This window comes from Gossypium arboreum, chromosome 3 (genome assembly GCF_025698485.1).
Source record: "Gossypium arboreum isolate Shixiya-1 chromosome 3, ASM2569848v2, whole genome shotgun sequence".
Lineage (NCBI taxonomy): Eukaryota > Viridiplantae > Streptophyta > Magnoliopsida > Malvales > Malvaceae > Gossypium > Gossypium arboreum.
This window is the reverse complement of record NC_069072.1, coordinates 83,873,122-83,890,484: the sequence shown is the minus strand read 5'-3', so window position 1 is coordinate 83,890,484 and position 17,363 is coordinate 83,873,122. Positions and strand designations below refer to the sequence as shown.

General features: G+C 38.4%; 2 non-coding genes across 2 annotated transcripts; one reads left to right on the top strand and one right to left on the bottom strand.

Moving 5' to 3' along the window:
- Window positions 1-8,933: 8,933 nt before the first annotated feature.
- On the bottom strand, window positions 8,934-9,040 carry LOC128290918 (small nucleolar RNA R71). Its single transcript, XR_008280697.1, has one exon. It is a non-coding gene; the product is annotated as a small nucleolar RNA R71 (small nucleolar RNA).
- A 7,701-nt stretch (window positions 9,041-16,741) lies between these two features.
- On the top strand, window positions 16,742-16,848 carry LOC128290699 (small nucleolar RNA R71). Its single transcript, XR_008280487.1, has one exon. It is a non-coding gene; the product is annotated as a small nucleolar RNA R71 (small nucleolar RNA).
- Window positions 16,849-17,363: the final 515 nt, after the last annotated feature.

Below are 17,363 nucleotides of genomic sequence, written 5' to 3'. Positions count from 1 at the left end.
TGTCTCGCTTCATACCATGCCACCAAAACCGACGTTTCAAATCGTTGTACATCTTCGTACTCCGGGTGGATTGCCATTCGGCTACAATGGGCTTCGTTCGAATTATCGAAATAAGTTCAATTCTTTGGAACACACGACGACTTCGAACCTCAAACAATCGTCATCATCAATTTGAAACTCCGATTCCTTGTTCGAACACACTCACCCGTTTTGCAAGCAACTCATCATCAACTTTCCGAGCTTCACGAATTTGATCATCAACAATGGTTTGGCCTTTAATTGGCTACTAACACATTGTCGGGTAGGATAGACAAGTGTACATTCATCGTCAGAAAACAAAGTGATTTTCGCTTAAGGCGTCCGCAACCACATTAGCCTTTCGGGTGATAATCAATGACGAGCTCATAATCTTTTAACAACTCGAGCCAACGTCTTTGTTGCGATTTAAGTCTCTTTGAGTCATCAAATATTTGAGACTTTTGTGATCCGAATACACATGGCACTTCTCACCAAATAAGTAATGTCGCCATATCTTTAAGGCGAATATGATGGCGACCAATTCGAGATCATGGGTCGATAATTTTTCTCATGTGGCTTTAATTGTCTCGACGATAGGCCACAACTCGACCCTCTTGCATCAATACGCAACCTAACCCAAGTAGGGAAGCGTCACTATAGATGACAAACTCTTTGCCGATTCGGTTTGTACTAGTATTGAGCTTAGTCAAATGAGTTTTCAATTGGTCGAAACTTTTCGACACTTTTCCGTCCATTCAAACTTGACATCTTTTCAAGCGGTTTCATCATGGGTGTGGCTATTATCGAGAATCCTTTTACAAACTGTCGATAGTAACCGGCAAGTCCCAAAAAGCTCCGAACCTCAGTAATATTTCTCGGAGGCTTCCAGTTAAGTATGGCTAAAATTTTACTCGGGTCGACTCGAATACCCGATGCAGATACCACATGGCCCAAGAAGCTACCTCGCTTCACCGTAACTCACACTTCTTGAACTTAGCATATAACCGCTTATCCCGTAAAATTTGCAACACTAATCTCGGTGCTCGCATGTTCGGTCTCATCTCTTGAATAGACCAAGATGTCGTCAATGAACACAACTACGAACCGATCCAAATACGGTCTGAAGATCCGATTCATCAAATCCATAAATACCGCAGGGGCATTAGTGAGCCCAAACGGCATTACTAAGAACTCGTAGTGACCATATCTCGTTCTGAAGGCAGTTTTAGGTACGTCCGAATCTCGGATTCGCAACTGGTAATAGCCCGATCTCAAATCTATTTTTGAGAACACTGAGGCTCCCTTCAGTTGATCGAAAAAATCGTCGATACGCGGTAACGGATATTTGTTCTTTATTGTCACTTTATTAAGCTGACGATAGTCGATGCACAACCTCATGGTTCCGTCCTTCTTTTTCACAAACAACACTGGTGCACCCCAAGGTGAAAAACTCGGGCGAGCAAAACCTCTATCCACCAACTCTTGCAACTGAGCTTTCAACTCCTTTAATTCCGTTGGTGCCATACGATATGGAGCTATTGAAATCGGTGTGGTCCCAGGTACAAGCTCAATACCAAACTCTATCTCCCGAACAGTGGCAAACCCGGTAATTCTTGGGAAAACATCCGGTATTCACGAACCACCAAGCATGATTCGGGTTTTATTTCTAACTCCTTATCATCAAGTACATATGCAAGGTATGCTTCGCACCCCTTTCTTACATATTTTTGGGCCAACATTGATGATATTACAGCTGGCGACCCCTTCAAGTCCGTAGGTTCAACTCGGATCGTCTCGTTATTTGCGCACCTCAAATCAATAGTCTTGCTTTTGCAATTCACAACCACATCATGCACGGTCAACCAATCCAACCCAAGAATAACATCAAATTCATCGAACGGCAAAAGCATCAAGTCCTCCGGAAAACAGGAACCTCGAATTACTAGGGGACATTTCTTACACACTTTGTCGACCAGCACGTAACGACCCAAGGGATTTGACACTCGAATTACGAACTCAGTAGACTCAATAGGTAAAGTCTTACTGGATGCTAAGGTTTCGCATATATAAGATTGAGTAGAACCAGGGTCAATTAAAGCAATCACATTAGTATCAAAGAGAGTGAAAGTACCCGTAATAACATCTAGCGAGGAAGCATCCTCGCGTGCGCTTATAGCATAAGCCCTAGCAGGAGCGCGAGCCTCGGATCTGGTCGTAACATCTCTAGATCCTCTCTGACCACCACTAGCATTGCCCGTATTTCTAGATGGTCTACCTCGGCGGTGGTAGCACCGGCTTCCCACTCGATCTACATTCATTCGAGACAACCTCGGGCAATCTTTAATGAAGTGGTCAACTCGATCCGCACTTGTAACAGGAGCGGTCACGGAATCTACAACTTCCAGAATGCCATTTGCCACAATACTGGCACTCCGTTCTCTCTCGTCGATCATTCCCACCACTGGCAATCGAAGTGACTCGTGTGGTCACAGGGGGTCGATCGTGATCTCGTCTAGAAAAGCCGAAGTGTCTCTAGACCGCCTAAGCCATCTCTAAATTTCTTTGATGATGTTGGAAGGGCTTCCCAAGACCTCTTCTGAAACTCCCTTGCTCCCACTTCACTTTTCTTTTCTCCATCTTGAGCTCCTCGGCTTTGCACTTCGCTCGACAAGAGCCACAAACTCTCGGATTTCCAAAATGCCAACATATAGCTTTATCTCATCATTCAGTCCATCTTCGAAGCGTTTACACATCACAGCTTCTGAAGAAATGCATTCTCGCGCGTACCAGCTAAGGCTCACAAATTTTCGTTCATAGTCGGTAACCGACATGGAACCTTGTTTAAGTTCGAGAAATTCCTTCCGTTTTGATCCATAAATCTCGGTCGATATACTTTTTCAAACTCGGTTTGGAAAAACTCCCAAGTTACTTACTCTCGGCACTGTGAAGTCGAGTACTCCACCAATAGTAGGCAGAATCACGTAGCAAGGAGATAGTACACTTTAGGCATTCATCGGGTGTACAAGATAGCTCATCGAGTACCCGGATCGTGTTGTCCAACCAAAATTCAGCTTGCTCGGCATCGTCGCTATCGGTAGCTTTAAATTCAGTAGCCCCATGTTTTCGGATTCTGTCCACTGGGGGCTTATTCGACCTTATTTGGTCAGTTACCGGAGGCATTGTAGGTGCGGGGGTCGTATTAGTCAGGAATGGAGGTTGTGGAATAGCCGTGTTAGTTCGAATGTATTGGTTGAACCAATCATTCATCACGCTATAAGAGGCTTGCCTAGCCTCATCATTCGGATTGCTAGCAATAGGTTGAGAGTCCGCCAGAGCTGTACCTTGCGCGGGAGTAGGCGCTACACTCTCAAGATCATCAGCTACCGCTCGGTCGGGATCGGGATCCATTACTATAAATAAACACATTTCAATTGTCAGAAATCACCACACTATCGAATAATCACATAAAATGGCATGTATAGCTAGACCCAAACGCATTACGGTAGTCCTAGAATCGACTAAACCGTAGCTCTGATACCAATAAAATTGTAACACCCCGTACCCGAGTCCGTTACCAGAATCGAACACAAGGTGCACACAGACTTAACTCTTTTCACAGTCCATTTAGAATTTTCCAGACAAGCTGGTTACTCATCACTGTCGCCTTAAAAATCATATATCGAGTTTCAAAGCTCAAAAATTAGTTTCGTAATTTTTCCCTGAAACTAGACTCATATGTCCATCTAAATATTTTTTTCTAGAATTTTTGGTCAAGCCAATTAGTACAGTTTATTAGTTAAAGTCTCCCCTATCCCAGGGTTCGACTACACTGACCTTCGTGCGTTACGAATTGAATATCTCCTTGTACAGGGCTTTAATACTGATGTAGTTTGTTTTTATAGAAACTAGACTCAGAGAGGAATCTATAAATATATGGCATGACTCCTAATTATCTCTGGTTAATTTACAATGAATTTCCAAAGTCGGAATAGGGGATCCAGAAACCGTTCTGGCCCTGTTTCACGAGAACTTTAATATCTCTTAACATGTAACTCCTATGACTGTTTCGTTTCTTCCATATGAAAGTAGACTCATCAAGGTTCATTTACATAATTTATTCACTATTTAATACCATTACTAATATTTTTAGTGATTTTTCACATCCACATCACTGCTGCAGTCAGCATCTGCCTTTAAGGTAGGCTTTACCTATTTCATGATTTCCAAGATTCAATTGGCCCTTTTTGCATACATAGCACAAAGTGTGATCATGATTAACCATTCCAATGGCTAATCGTTCAAAACAATTCCATACCTCATAATGATCAACATACAAACGATTATAGTACTATACTAAAACGATATATAAGCCATTTTCGCATGGCTATCCAAGTTTACACAAAACCGAAAGGTACATGACCTTCAACAAAAGGGTAGTCCTATACATGCCATTTCAAGTTCAACCAAAATTATACCAAAATGGAGGCTTTGATAGTGTGGATGACTTGACTTGATGATCCCGAATCCGATAGCTAATGAGCAAAATCTATAAAGCAGAGAAACAGAGAAAACGGAGTAAGCAATTTATGCTTAGTAAGTTTGAGCAAGAAATTCCAGCACAACAAAAGCATAGCATTCATAAAGCTAACTAATAATTTCATATGCACAAATTCTCAATATCATACACATTTCACATTCCAACCCCTATGTTCATACATAAGGGATCACCTTAGTCAAATACCGGAAACTCATTACTCGACTGAGCGAATATTATTCGAAGGGAATCAACTAATTTAAGCTCATATGAACATACCTCATTGCTGGAATTTTTCAAGCGTATTAATTGAAATTTTACAGCAAGATCGCTTATTCTCGAATCACGCACCTTCGGAATTTAACCGGATATAACGACTCACTCAAATGCCTTCGGGACGAAGCCCGGTTATAGTGACTCGCACGAATGCCTTCGGGACTTAACCCGGGTTTAGTAACTTGCACAAATGCCTTTGGGCTTAGCCCGGATTTATTAACTCGCACGAATGCCTTCGGATCCTAGTCCGGATATAGTCACTTAGCACAAAGCCTTTGGGACTTAGCCCGGACATCATTCGAATAACCGAGCACAATTATCAATAAATTATGACACATTCGGATTTCATTTTCAATAGCAAAACTCAAACACAAGGCACTTTTCACACTTGCAATTTCGGCTCAATAGCCACACACAAAGAGCATGATTTTAATTTGCTTTAAACATGATCTAATCAATTCAGAATTTAAGCTCTATTACTCAAGAACTTACCTAGGATGTCGTCGAACGATTTCAATGGCTATTCGACCACTTTTTCCTTCCCTTTGTCGGATCTAGTTCCCCTTTGCTCTTGAGCTTAATTTAACAAATAAATCGATTTAATCATTTGAGCATCGAAAGAGGAATTCAAGGTACTTAGTCAATATATATACTCATTAGGCATCAAAGTCGCATATGTACGAAATCATGAATCGAACTTAACACATTAGTTAATATCCCTCTTAGCCGAATTTTCTAAGCCAAGAATAGGCATCAATATGCTTGCCTCTAACCAAATGCATGCACACCAATTCCCCTCATGTGGCCGAATATGCATGTCCATGTTGAGGCCAATTATACACTTAATACCACACCAAAAAAAAACAGCATACATTTTACTAACTAATGCATTCCATAATGTAACTCAATACACATCTATCATTTCCTTCATGATCGAAACATCATCACAAGCGAATATACACCTTGAAATAGTATATATGTCATAACAACACATCATGTACAACATATATACATATATATATATGCTAGAGCCGAATCTCAAGTTGATTGCAACTAAACATGAACAAAATTTCAAAACACAAATCTTACTTTCCATGCAATGAGCATAAATCACACTTTTGGATGTACCATGGCCGAATACATCACAACACCATAATTTTGGTCATGATTAAACAAAGAACTTGATGTCTTACCCAAAAATACTAAAAAGAAAGTCCAAGAGCCATCAATCCACCATCACATATATCATTAGTAAGCTTCATATTTAACATGCAATGGCAATAACACAAAATCCACCTTGGCCAAATACCATCCCCATGATATAACAAAGGTTTGAACCATGGGCTAACAAGAGCATCAAACTATCAACTAACAACATGCATGAATCTCATGGCACAACCTCAAACATACCTTAATCTTGATGCAAGTATAGCCAAACCTCTTCCTAATCCTCTTCCAAACCAAGCATGAAGCAAAATTCCTCCTTCCCTCTAGTAATTTCGGTCAAGAGAGAATGAAAATGGATGAACAAATTTTTTTCTTTTCTCTTCCTCAATGCACTGACAATGGGGGTTTCACTCACACACACACATTTTTTTTTTCTTTCTTTATTACCCATACTTATTTGTTTATTGTTTCTCCCTAATGCACCAACAAAACATGTTTCATGACATGTTTAGCCCATATTTCTTTGTCATGGCCGGCCATCACTTGTAAAAAAAAGGGGGTATTTGACATGCAAGGCCAATGTTTTGCATGTATGCTTTAATTAGTCATCACACATTTCCCCATCATACTTTCAAAGTTTTCTACTAGGTCCTTTCTAGTGAAATTCACATTTATAACTCTAAATTAAAGCATCAAAAATATCACACATGAGTTAACACATATTATAGGCATCAAAATAAATATCAAATTATTTTTATGCCTCGATTTTGTGGTCCCGAAACCACATTCCGACTAGGGTCGTTTTAAGGCTGTCACAATAGAAGAGTACAAAGAGCGAGAAATGAGCCAAAAACGGAGAAAATAGACCCACATGGGAAATCAATTGGACTTCCTCACACGGGCATGTCACACAGTCGTGTCCATTTGGCAGGATTGAAGTACGACTTACACGAATAGACTACACGCCCATGCCTATTCAACGGCCTTGACCTCGAGCTAGAGTAATCGTACACGGGCGTGTCACATGGGTGTGTCCCTGCCGAGACCAAGCATAGCCCTATTTGAAAAAGGCCACTTTTGAGGGCTCTTAGGCATTCTAAAGCCTATTTAAACACCAAAGGAGGCACTTAGAATGGAGGACACAGAGTAGGAGGAAGGAATTACTCAAGGGAAGTCGATTGGTCCATCTCAGAAGCCGGATTCATCATCAAGACTGAAGATCTCCCTTCAATTTCCATTCAGGGGTTTTGGGTTTTCTTTATGTTTTGTATTCATTATTCTTCTGAGATGTTTTCTTCTATAATTATGAACTAAACCCCTTAAATACCTAAGGGGAATGAAACCTAAGATGGATCTTGTTATTATTATCTGAATTGTATGATAAATATTTGATGTTCTTAATTATGTGTTCTTAATTCTTGTTTTAATATTCCAGGATATTGATTCGAGTTAATGCTCTTATTCAGATGAGGAATAGACCCTATCTAAGAGTAAATTTGTCATAATTAAGCGGATTTGATTGCACGCCTAGAGATAGGGTGATAAGATTTTTTCGGATTAGGGTGAAACCTAATAAGGGGAACCATAGATCAAGTTAGTGCAACACTAAGTGTTAATTAGAAAGAGATTTCAATTAATCAACCTAGGGTTAGACATTATTAGTCTCGAGAGAGATAATAATATAACTTAGGGATTTCTATGGATCAAGTCAAATGAATAAATTGTCTGATTCAAAGTCAAATAACAAGTGAAGTCTAGGTGGATTTTTCCTTGGGTATTGTCTTAGTCAATCGAATTTTCCCAAAAGCTTTTCCCTGATTTCTCTCTGTGCACTCTTAGTTTAGTTAATTAATTTAGATAAACAAATCCCTTAATTTTTAGGCTAGATAATAAAAAGAAAGTAATTACTAGTACTCTTGGTTCCTTTAGGTTCGACAATTCGATCTTGCTAAAGCTATACTACTGTTCGATAGGTACACTTGCCTTCATCGTGATAATAGTTAGTTTCAAGAACGCGTAATTATAAATTTTTAAAACTTGTCGCGAATATCATGTATCAGCTAGATAATAAAAAGATAGTAATTACTAGTACTTTTAGTCCTTGTGGATATGATATTTCCGGTCTAACCATAACTATACTACTGTTCGATAGGTACGCTTGCTTTGGTCGAATTTTTAGTTAGTTTAGCGACCACCAAGTTTTTGGCGCCGTTTCCAGGGACTAAGATATTAGGAACACTTGGTTTTTATTACTTTAGCCATTTTTACTTTTATTGCAATTTACTTTTTGTTTTTAGTTTAATTTTTCTTTCCTAAATTTTTCTTTTTAATTGCTTCTGGCAGGTGTCTCTAGTTTATGACTAGGAGGAACCCGTCAGGGCCATTTCTTTTTAATAGTGAGATCGAGAGCACAGCTATCAGAAGCCAAAGGGAAATAAGGCGTAGTCTACAATACATAGAGGAAGAGATAGAAGACGATATCCATACTACAACCGAGGAGATGGCTAAAAATAAAAATAATCCACTGCCTCCTGTGGTTGCCGCAAATCCAGTGAACCAGGATTCTGCTCCTCGTACTATGTACGAATATACTAAGCCCAATTTAACAGGAATTGAATCGAGTATAGTTAGACCTACTTTTGCTGCAAATAATTTTGAACTGAAACCTAACACGATTCAAATGATACAACAGTTTGTTCAGTTTGATGGTTTGCAGGACGAGGATCCGAACACTCATTTAGCAAATTTTCTAGAATTTTGCGACACTTTTAAGATCAATGGCGTTTCTGACGATGCCATTCGCCTTTGGTTGCTTCCCTTTTCATTAAGGAATAAGGCTAAGCAATGATTGAACTCGTTACCACAGGGATTAATCACTACTTGGGAGCAAATGACCAAAACTTTTTTACTCAAATATTTTCCGTCGGCTAAAATGGCTAAATTGAGGAATGATATCTCTTCTTTTGTGCAGATGGATATAGAAACTCTTTATGATGCATGGGAGACATACAAGGACTTATTGAGAAGGTGCCCTCACCATGGGTTACCTCTATGGCTACAGGTTCAGACTTTTTACAGCAGTGTGAACCCTTCAACTAGACAACTGATCGATGTAGCCACCGGTGGAACTTTAAACAACAAAACACCTGAAGAGGCTTACGAATTTATTGAAGAGATTTCACTGAATAACTATCAGTGGCAAGTCATGAGAATAAAGCTAACAAAAGCAGCTGGTGTTTTCAACCTAGACGCGGTCACTATGCTATCTAACTAGGTAGAACTTTTAAATAAAAAGATTGATGGTTTGTATGGTTCTCCTCAGGTACATCTAGTAATGAGGTGTAATTCAAATGGAGGAGGAGTACACAACACATATTATCCATCCCTCAACCTTAGTACCGAAGAGGAACAAGTCCACTATATGGGTAATAATTCTAGACCTCAAAATAATCCGTATAGTAACACTTATAATTCAGGTTGGAGGAACCATCCCAATTTCTCATAAGGTGGTCAAGGAAATAAAAAACCACAACACTTTTAATTCAACGCTTAAGAATCAGCAAGCGTCAATTCAAGGGATCGAAAATCAAATAGGACAGCTAGCTAAGTTGATCTCTGAATGATCACAAGGTAGCTTACCCAGTAACACAGAGACCAACCCAAGGGAGCAACTTCATGCCATCACTGTGCGCAACAAAGAAGGGTTAGTTGAATCTAAATTTGAAATGAGGCACGAAGCTGTGGTAAGTAATGGTAAAGATAAGATGAATCATGGTACACAGAAGCTGGTAAGCAAAGAATATAAACCCCGTGTACCATATCCTAATGCAAAAAGGAAATACCACAAAGATGAACAATTCGGTAAATTCCTTAAACTACTTAAAAATTTACATATTAACTTACCGTTCATTGAAGCTCTTTCACAGATGCCAAACGCGATTAAATTTTTAAAAGAGCTTTTATCAAAAAAATGGAAGTTAGATGAGTCATCACATGTGGAGTTAAATGTAGTCTGCTCAGCTATTCTATAAAACAAGCTACTCAACAAACTAAAAGATCCAGGGAGTTTTACGATTCCTTGTTTAATTGGTAGTTTAAATGTTAATAGGGGCAAGTATTAATGTTATGTCATATAAGATGTTTAAATGACTAGGTCTTGGGAAACCCAAACAAACTAGGATGAGCGTTCAATTGGCTGATAAAACCATTAGGTTTCCTAGGGGTATAATTGAAGATGTACTTGTTAAAATTGACAAATTTATATTCTCAATCGATTTTGTTGTCTTAGACATGGATGAGGATAATGACGTACCTTTAATTTTAGGACGCCCATTTTTAGCAATTGCTAGAACTATCATTGATGTTTGTATAGGTGAAATCACACTCCATGTAGGAGAAGATACGATCACGCTCTAAGCTCGTGATTCGGTCAAGACAGTAAGTCATGAATATGATTTTATAAAATATGTTAATAAGACTAATCATGTGGTTCAACCTTCTTTGCAGGAAACACTTCGGAAAAGCATAAACGGGCCACGATCTATTACGAACAATGGGATCATCCATGACTGACGAACATTACAAATCGAGGAACTAGATGAATGGCGAACAACAGTTAAGGAGAAACCGATGATAGACGATGAACCAAAGTAGTGTCATGAGGAACTTAAAGGTGTATCAAATCAGCTTAAGGTTGGAGACAAAGTACTATTAGATGAATCAGACCCTCGTGTTGCCATTGCTGATCCTAATGGAGCAATCCCTTTTTTGGTACTCAATGTTTTCCCATGCGGTACAGTCGAGGTAAATCATTCCAAATTTGGTACTTTTAAGGTAAATAGTACTCGTCTAAAACCTTATTTTGATAAGATTGATAGCAGGAACGAGGAGTTTCAACTCCTCGAGCCACCATGATCGTGAAAATACGAGGTAAGTTGAGCTTAGACTCTAAATAAGCTCTTCTCGAGAGGCAACCTCAACACTAACACCACTAAGTAATTTATTTTTATCTATTTTTTGTGTTTAAATACAAGTTTTTTGACCCACACGGCCTGGACACATGGGCGTGTCCTTGGTCGTGTGGAAACAGGGCTTAAATCACCCAAAATCGATAGACACGGTAAAAAAGATGTCACACAGGAGTGCGACACGGCCGTGGGGGATACCACATGGGCGTGGCAGAAGCGAACAATGAAGCACACAGCTGTGCGATACGGCCGTGTGAACCACACGGTTGGGACACACTAGCGTGTTTAAGGCCATTTGATGAGTAGCCATTAAATTTTCACGACAAACACGGGTTAACCATGATCCACACAGGCGTCTGACACGACTGTGTGGCCCAACACGGACCTTACTCGACCGTGCCCCCATTTAACCCTAATCCCCTTTTCATATTTTTCCTAGTTTTTTTTTTCTAATCTCTTCTTCCCTAAGCCGTAGCCTGCCCCAAATTCGACCACCACCTAGCTCCTCTCCTTGCTCTCCCTCTCTTCTTCTTTCATCTTTTTTTCTTCTCTTCCCTTTTCTTTCTTTCTTTCCTATTTGTTTCCCTTGCTCCCCTCTCCTCTTTCTTCCCCATTTTTCTCTTACTCACACGGCTACCAGCTTACACCCTCGCCACCGTAACCTCACCGTCTGACCCCTAGCCCATCGTCAACCTCACCCCAAGCCCTAAAAGCCATCGCGCACCACCCTCGCCCTTACCCCGCATGGACTTCAGCAACAGCCCCCACCCCCACCCCCAACCAGTAACCCCAACACCCACCCTTGCCCCGGTCCACCGTCGCCCTTTCTTCAGACCGACCACCCTTCATATAGCCAGTTTCCCCTTTTACCCTTTATATTTATTTATTTATTTATTTTTAATTATTATTATTCATTATTATTATTACTGTTATTATTCATTATATTTGTTATTAAGTATTATTATTATTATTATTACTATTACTATTATTATAATTATGATTATTATTCCTTTATTATTATTTTGTTGGTTGTGGTTTTCTGATTCTTTCATCTTTGTTCTTTACTCTATCCTATTTTTCTATTTTTAGTATTAATACAATATTTTCACCTATTTGCATCCATATGTTTCATTTTGGTTTAGCTGTTCTTATAAAATAATATTTAGCTTTTTCTTTTGCATTTTTTTGCTTAATTAGTATTATTGTTTCATTTTTTCTTCTTATCAACATTATACTAGTCATGCATATAGTGTTTACTCTTTTAACTCCCTACCTTCTTTAGTACATATTCTGTGCGGGATATATTTTTATAACTAAGGGTCTCTCTATTTAGACATGTGGATTGAATATTTTGTCATGTCTTGTTACTAATAAATTCTTTTAATTTTCAGGCACACAATGACAAACACACGAGGCAAGAAGACTGTCGTCCTCACTTCCAAAAAGTGGAAAGGTCCTAGTGGGACCTCCTCATCAAGCGCTTCGACCGCAACTCGCCACCCTTTGCTCCAATTTACATTGAACAACTAGGAGGATTTATATCAGCTTCTCAATATACGACCTATTGGTATGGGGCGTTGCATTGATTGGGCCACACTAGAGCAGGTCCATTTGACTAATGATGTGCGCGTAATTATTACCACAACCCCGTGGAACAGGTTCTTCACCATCATCGAGCCCACCTACTTGGAGCTCACCTTAGAGTTCAGCGCAACAGTTTCAGTCTAGTAGGTTATGTCAGTCCATGACGAGCCCGGCACTATCACCTTCCGCCTCGGAAGGATGGCGTGATACATGAGCGTCTTAGAGTTTGATGCTGCGTTGGGACGTTACACAGAGGAATTCATAAGCGTCGGGGACTTTCTTCAGCTTCATAGACATATTCATTACTCACCTTCTCGATGTTGGACTGAGCTCATGGGTAGCCTAACTAACTATGACGAGAGTCGCTCGAAGGCGACGCACCTCTCTCTGGCCCTACGGAATATTCACTCCCTACTAGCTCACACTTTGATAGGTCGAAGAGAGAGCACAGGTGGGGTTAGTACTTATGACGCATATTTCTTGTAGAGCATGACTACCGGACATGTGTTTGATTTGGCATATTTCATCGTACTCGCTTGCCGCAACCAAACTGAACGCCATAAAAAAGGCTCCATCTTTCTCTGCCGTTACGTAACTCGTCTCGCTCGGCACTTCGGCCTCTTTGACACTCTAGAGATGTCATCGACACTCACACTAGTAGGCCAGATGTCCCCTCAGGGAATTTCTAGTATGATCCACATGAGAATGATAAAGTGACACTGTGGATTTGACCCCTCTCAGTACAGACTCGTTCACTTTGATGACCAGGATGAGCCAAAGGACAATGCTGATGATGTCCCTCCCCTTCACGAGGACTCGTACCCACCACCACTACTGAGTCACCAACCTCTTGCTGCCACTTTAACCGATATATTCGAGTGACTCACTCGCTTTGAGCAGTAGTGTTTTGAGCGGTTCGATAGCATCGATGCCACTTTTCAATAGATTTGCCACTACCTTCACATCTCTCCTTCGGCACCGTCGACCCACGAGACATCCGATAATGAGAACCTTTGAGTCCTTTTATTTTATTGTTATTACTATTTTTTATTTTAATTTTATTTTTCTTTTATTTATTTTTGAAGACTTATGTTTTATATTTTGAACTATATTTATCTTTATGGTTATTATCGAGTAGCCCCTTAATTCTCTTCCACAGTTGTGTTTATTTTCTTACTAGTAACTCAGAATCATGCCTTTCATTAGCCTTATCTACAATTCTAGCTTTCGCTATTCCATGGATTTCATCCAAAAATTTAGGGCAGTTTCGTTTCTCTCCCTCTCTTCTGATATTATGCTTATATTGTTATTATCAATCTTTGTACATTGAGGACAATGTACATCTTAAGTGTGGGGAGGTTATTTATATGATTTTCAGAAAATCCCCGAATTATATCTTGTTCTCAAATAATTTTCTCATATTACTATTAGAATGAATTTTGATTGATTTATGATTTTTATTAATATTTTTTGAATTAAAGCATAAGTAATTGTGCATTGATTATTTAAACTTTAGGACAATAGATAATCAAGCATGATAAGTTGACTTTTGAGAATTAAAATTGCTAGGTTGTTTCCCTGAATTGAGGTATTATCTTAAAGTTTCAAATTTACAGGATTGACATCAAATACCCATTATTTTTGTGAGATTTTGAGCCTTTAGAGCATACATTTTTTTCTTACTCACTTTATTATTGGTTATGAGTGTGTCAATATTGAATTGTTATTCTAGAACTTGCTTCGATTATACATGTCGAGACCACATCTTTGATTTGATAAACTGAGATGATAAAGACACCTAGGTTTTAACCCACTTACCCCACAAAAAGCCTACCTTCATAATTAACTCTTAGTGAACCCCTTTGAGCTTAACAAACCATTTCTTAATTTACCCTAAATTTTAACCCCTATATCATACTTTTTGATTCGTTGAGAAATTTTTCTATTTTATTGATTCCCTTTTTGTTGAGATTTGATTTGGTTAATTGCCTAACTATTTTCTTTCATCTTAGTTGTATAATTCTATCTCATTATTTATTCTTATTCTTAAAAAACAAAAAACAAGAAAAAATTATATATATTTACATATATGTTGACTATTATTAGTTCTTTGTTTGAGCTTAAGTATTTAATTTCATATCCTGAGAAGAAGCTCATGTTTATCTTTAATAAATCGATTGATGTAATTATTTAGTGTTAGTTTATTTTTCCAATTAAGTAATTTATCAATTCGATCTCGATTCTAACCTTCTTTTTCAGCCTTTATCCACACCTTTAACCCAAGCCCCGTTGCAACCCTTTAAAGACCTTTTGATTTCTGTATCATCTCATTTATAGTGGTGGAGATTTGATTTTCATGCAAGCCTATGGTAATAACTTTTCATGTTTGACTATTGAGTGCTTAATCATTGAACCTTAAACACTTTGAGTGATTTGAGTGACTCTTTAATGGGGATGTCAACCCTTGTCGGTTTGGAATTAAAGATAATTACTTAGATAAAAGGGGATACCTATGATTTTATGATTAAAATGCTCAACTTGGAATGTTTGCAACTTTAATGTTCTTTTAGTTAAGCTCTCAATGTACGATTACTAGTGGATTATTTCGAAACATTATTTATGAGAATTATAAGTTGAGAAGAATTTATTTTAATTGTGAATTAAGGATTTTGCTTAAGGACAAACAAATGCTTAAGTGTGGGGATATTTGATAAACCATAATATATTCATATTTTTATCCATACTTGGCTTATTTTTGGATGATTTATCACAAACTTTAGTGAATTTGATTCTCCTAATCCTTTAAATTCATGCTTTATACTTAGGTGAGCATAGGAGGGCAAAAAGAGTAAGAAACGGGCCAAAAATGGACAAAATAAGCCTAATTCAGTGTTTCACACTGCCTAGCCACTTCCACACAGGTAATCCACATGATCGTGTGTGACATACGGGTAAACCACACACCTATCTGTCATGGTTGTGTCAACATTAAACCAAATCAGAATTGCACATGGCCTAAGCACCCTCACACGGGGGTTGCACACGGCTGTGTCCCTATCGAGCCCAAGTCTAAATCTATTCAGAAAAGGCTAATTTTGGGCATTCCAAAGTATATCTAAAACCCTAGAAGAGGATCAAAGAGGGGACGCAAAGTAGAAGGCAGAGAATACTCAAGGATAGCCATTGGAATCAATTCGAAAGCATGATTTACTTCAAGACTGAAGATCTCCATTCAATTTCCTTAGAAGTTCTTAGGGTTTCTTTCTGTTTTGTTATTTTCCTAATTTTGAGATGTTTTCCATTATTATGAACTAAACTCCCTAAATACCTATGGGGGATGAAACCTAAGATGGATCTTATTACTGTTTGAGTTATATGATAAATACTTGTTCTTATTCTTAATTGTGAGTTTTAATCCTTGCTTTAATATTCCAGGATATTAATTTAGGTTTTGATATGCTTAGTTAGTGGAGCAAAATTCCTTGTTTAAGAGTAGATCTTCCATAATTAAGCGGAGTTGCATGCAATCCTAGAGATAGGACGACATAAATCTGCCGGATTAGAGTCAAATCTAATAAAGGAGTCCATAGATCGAGTTAATGTGACAATAAGGGTTTTAATTAGAAAGAGATTTCAATTAATCAACCTAGAGTCATTTGTTTTTAGTCTCGAGAGAGATATTAACATAAATCAGGGATTTCTATGGATTAAGTCAAGTGAATAAATCATCTAACACAAAAGTAATAAGTGAAGTCTAGGTTAATTCTTCCTTGGGTATTGTCTTCTTCATCGGTTTTCCAAAAGTATTTTCCAACTTTAATCTCTATCATAATCCTAGTCAATTAGATAACTTGTCTTAGTTTAAAACAGTCCTTAATTCTTAGGCTAGAATAATAAAAAGATAGTAATTACTAGTACTTTTAGTCCTTGTGGATACAATATTTCCGATCTCACCATAACTATACTACTATTCGATAGGTACACTTGCCTTATGCAAATTTTTAGTTAGTTTAGCGACCACCACACTGCTTGATTGGTTGGCCATTGATAATTGTTGCTGGCAATCCTCTCAATGTTTTCATAAGCCTTTTTATAAGACTTAGAAAGGAGAGTACTGTTAGCAGAAGCGCCCAATACTATCCTCGTGCGAGCGTTGAGACCATTATAAAATGTCTCACCTTGGATGCAATGTGGGATTCTGTGATGAGGGCACTTTCGTAAAAATTCTTTGTACCTTTCCCATGCCTCATACAATGACTCATCATCCATTTGTTGGAAAATAATGACCTTGTTCCTCAACTTAGCATTCTTACTAGGCGGGAAATACTTCATAAGGAATCTTTCTGCTAACTCTTGCCATGTGGACATTGAATTCAGTGGCAATGAGTTCAATTAGGATCGAGCTCTGTCCCTTAGTGAATATGGGAACAACTTCAATCATAATGCATCTTCGGTTACTTCGACTAACTTGAAAGAATCATTCACCTCCATAAACAATCTTAAGTGTAGGTGAGGATCTTCGATAGGCATTCCACTAAATTGGCCTATAGTTTGATGCATTTGGAACATGACTGGCTTCAGCTCGAACTGTTGTGCCTTAATTTCGGGTCTCCTAATACTCAGATCAAAATCATTAAATACTAGCACGGCATACTGTCTTAAAGCTCTATCCCTATCATCAGCAATAAAGATAGGATTTTAAGCAGGGTTTGCTCCATTTTCTTAATTTGGATATTCAAAGTTCATCTCTTCGATCCTTCTCTGATTTGCTTGTCTTCTTTGCTCTCGAAAAGTTCTTTCTATCTTAGGGTCTACAG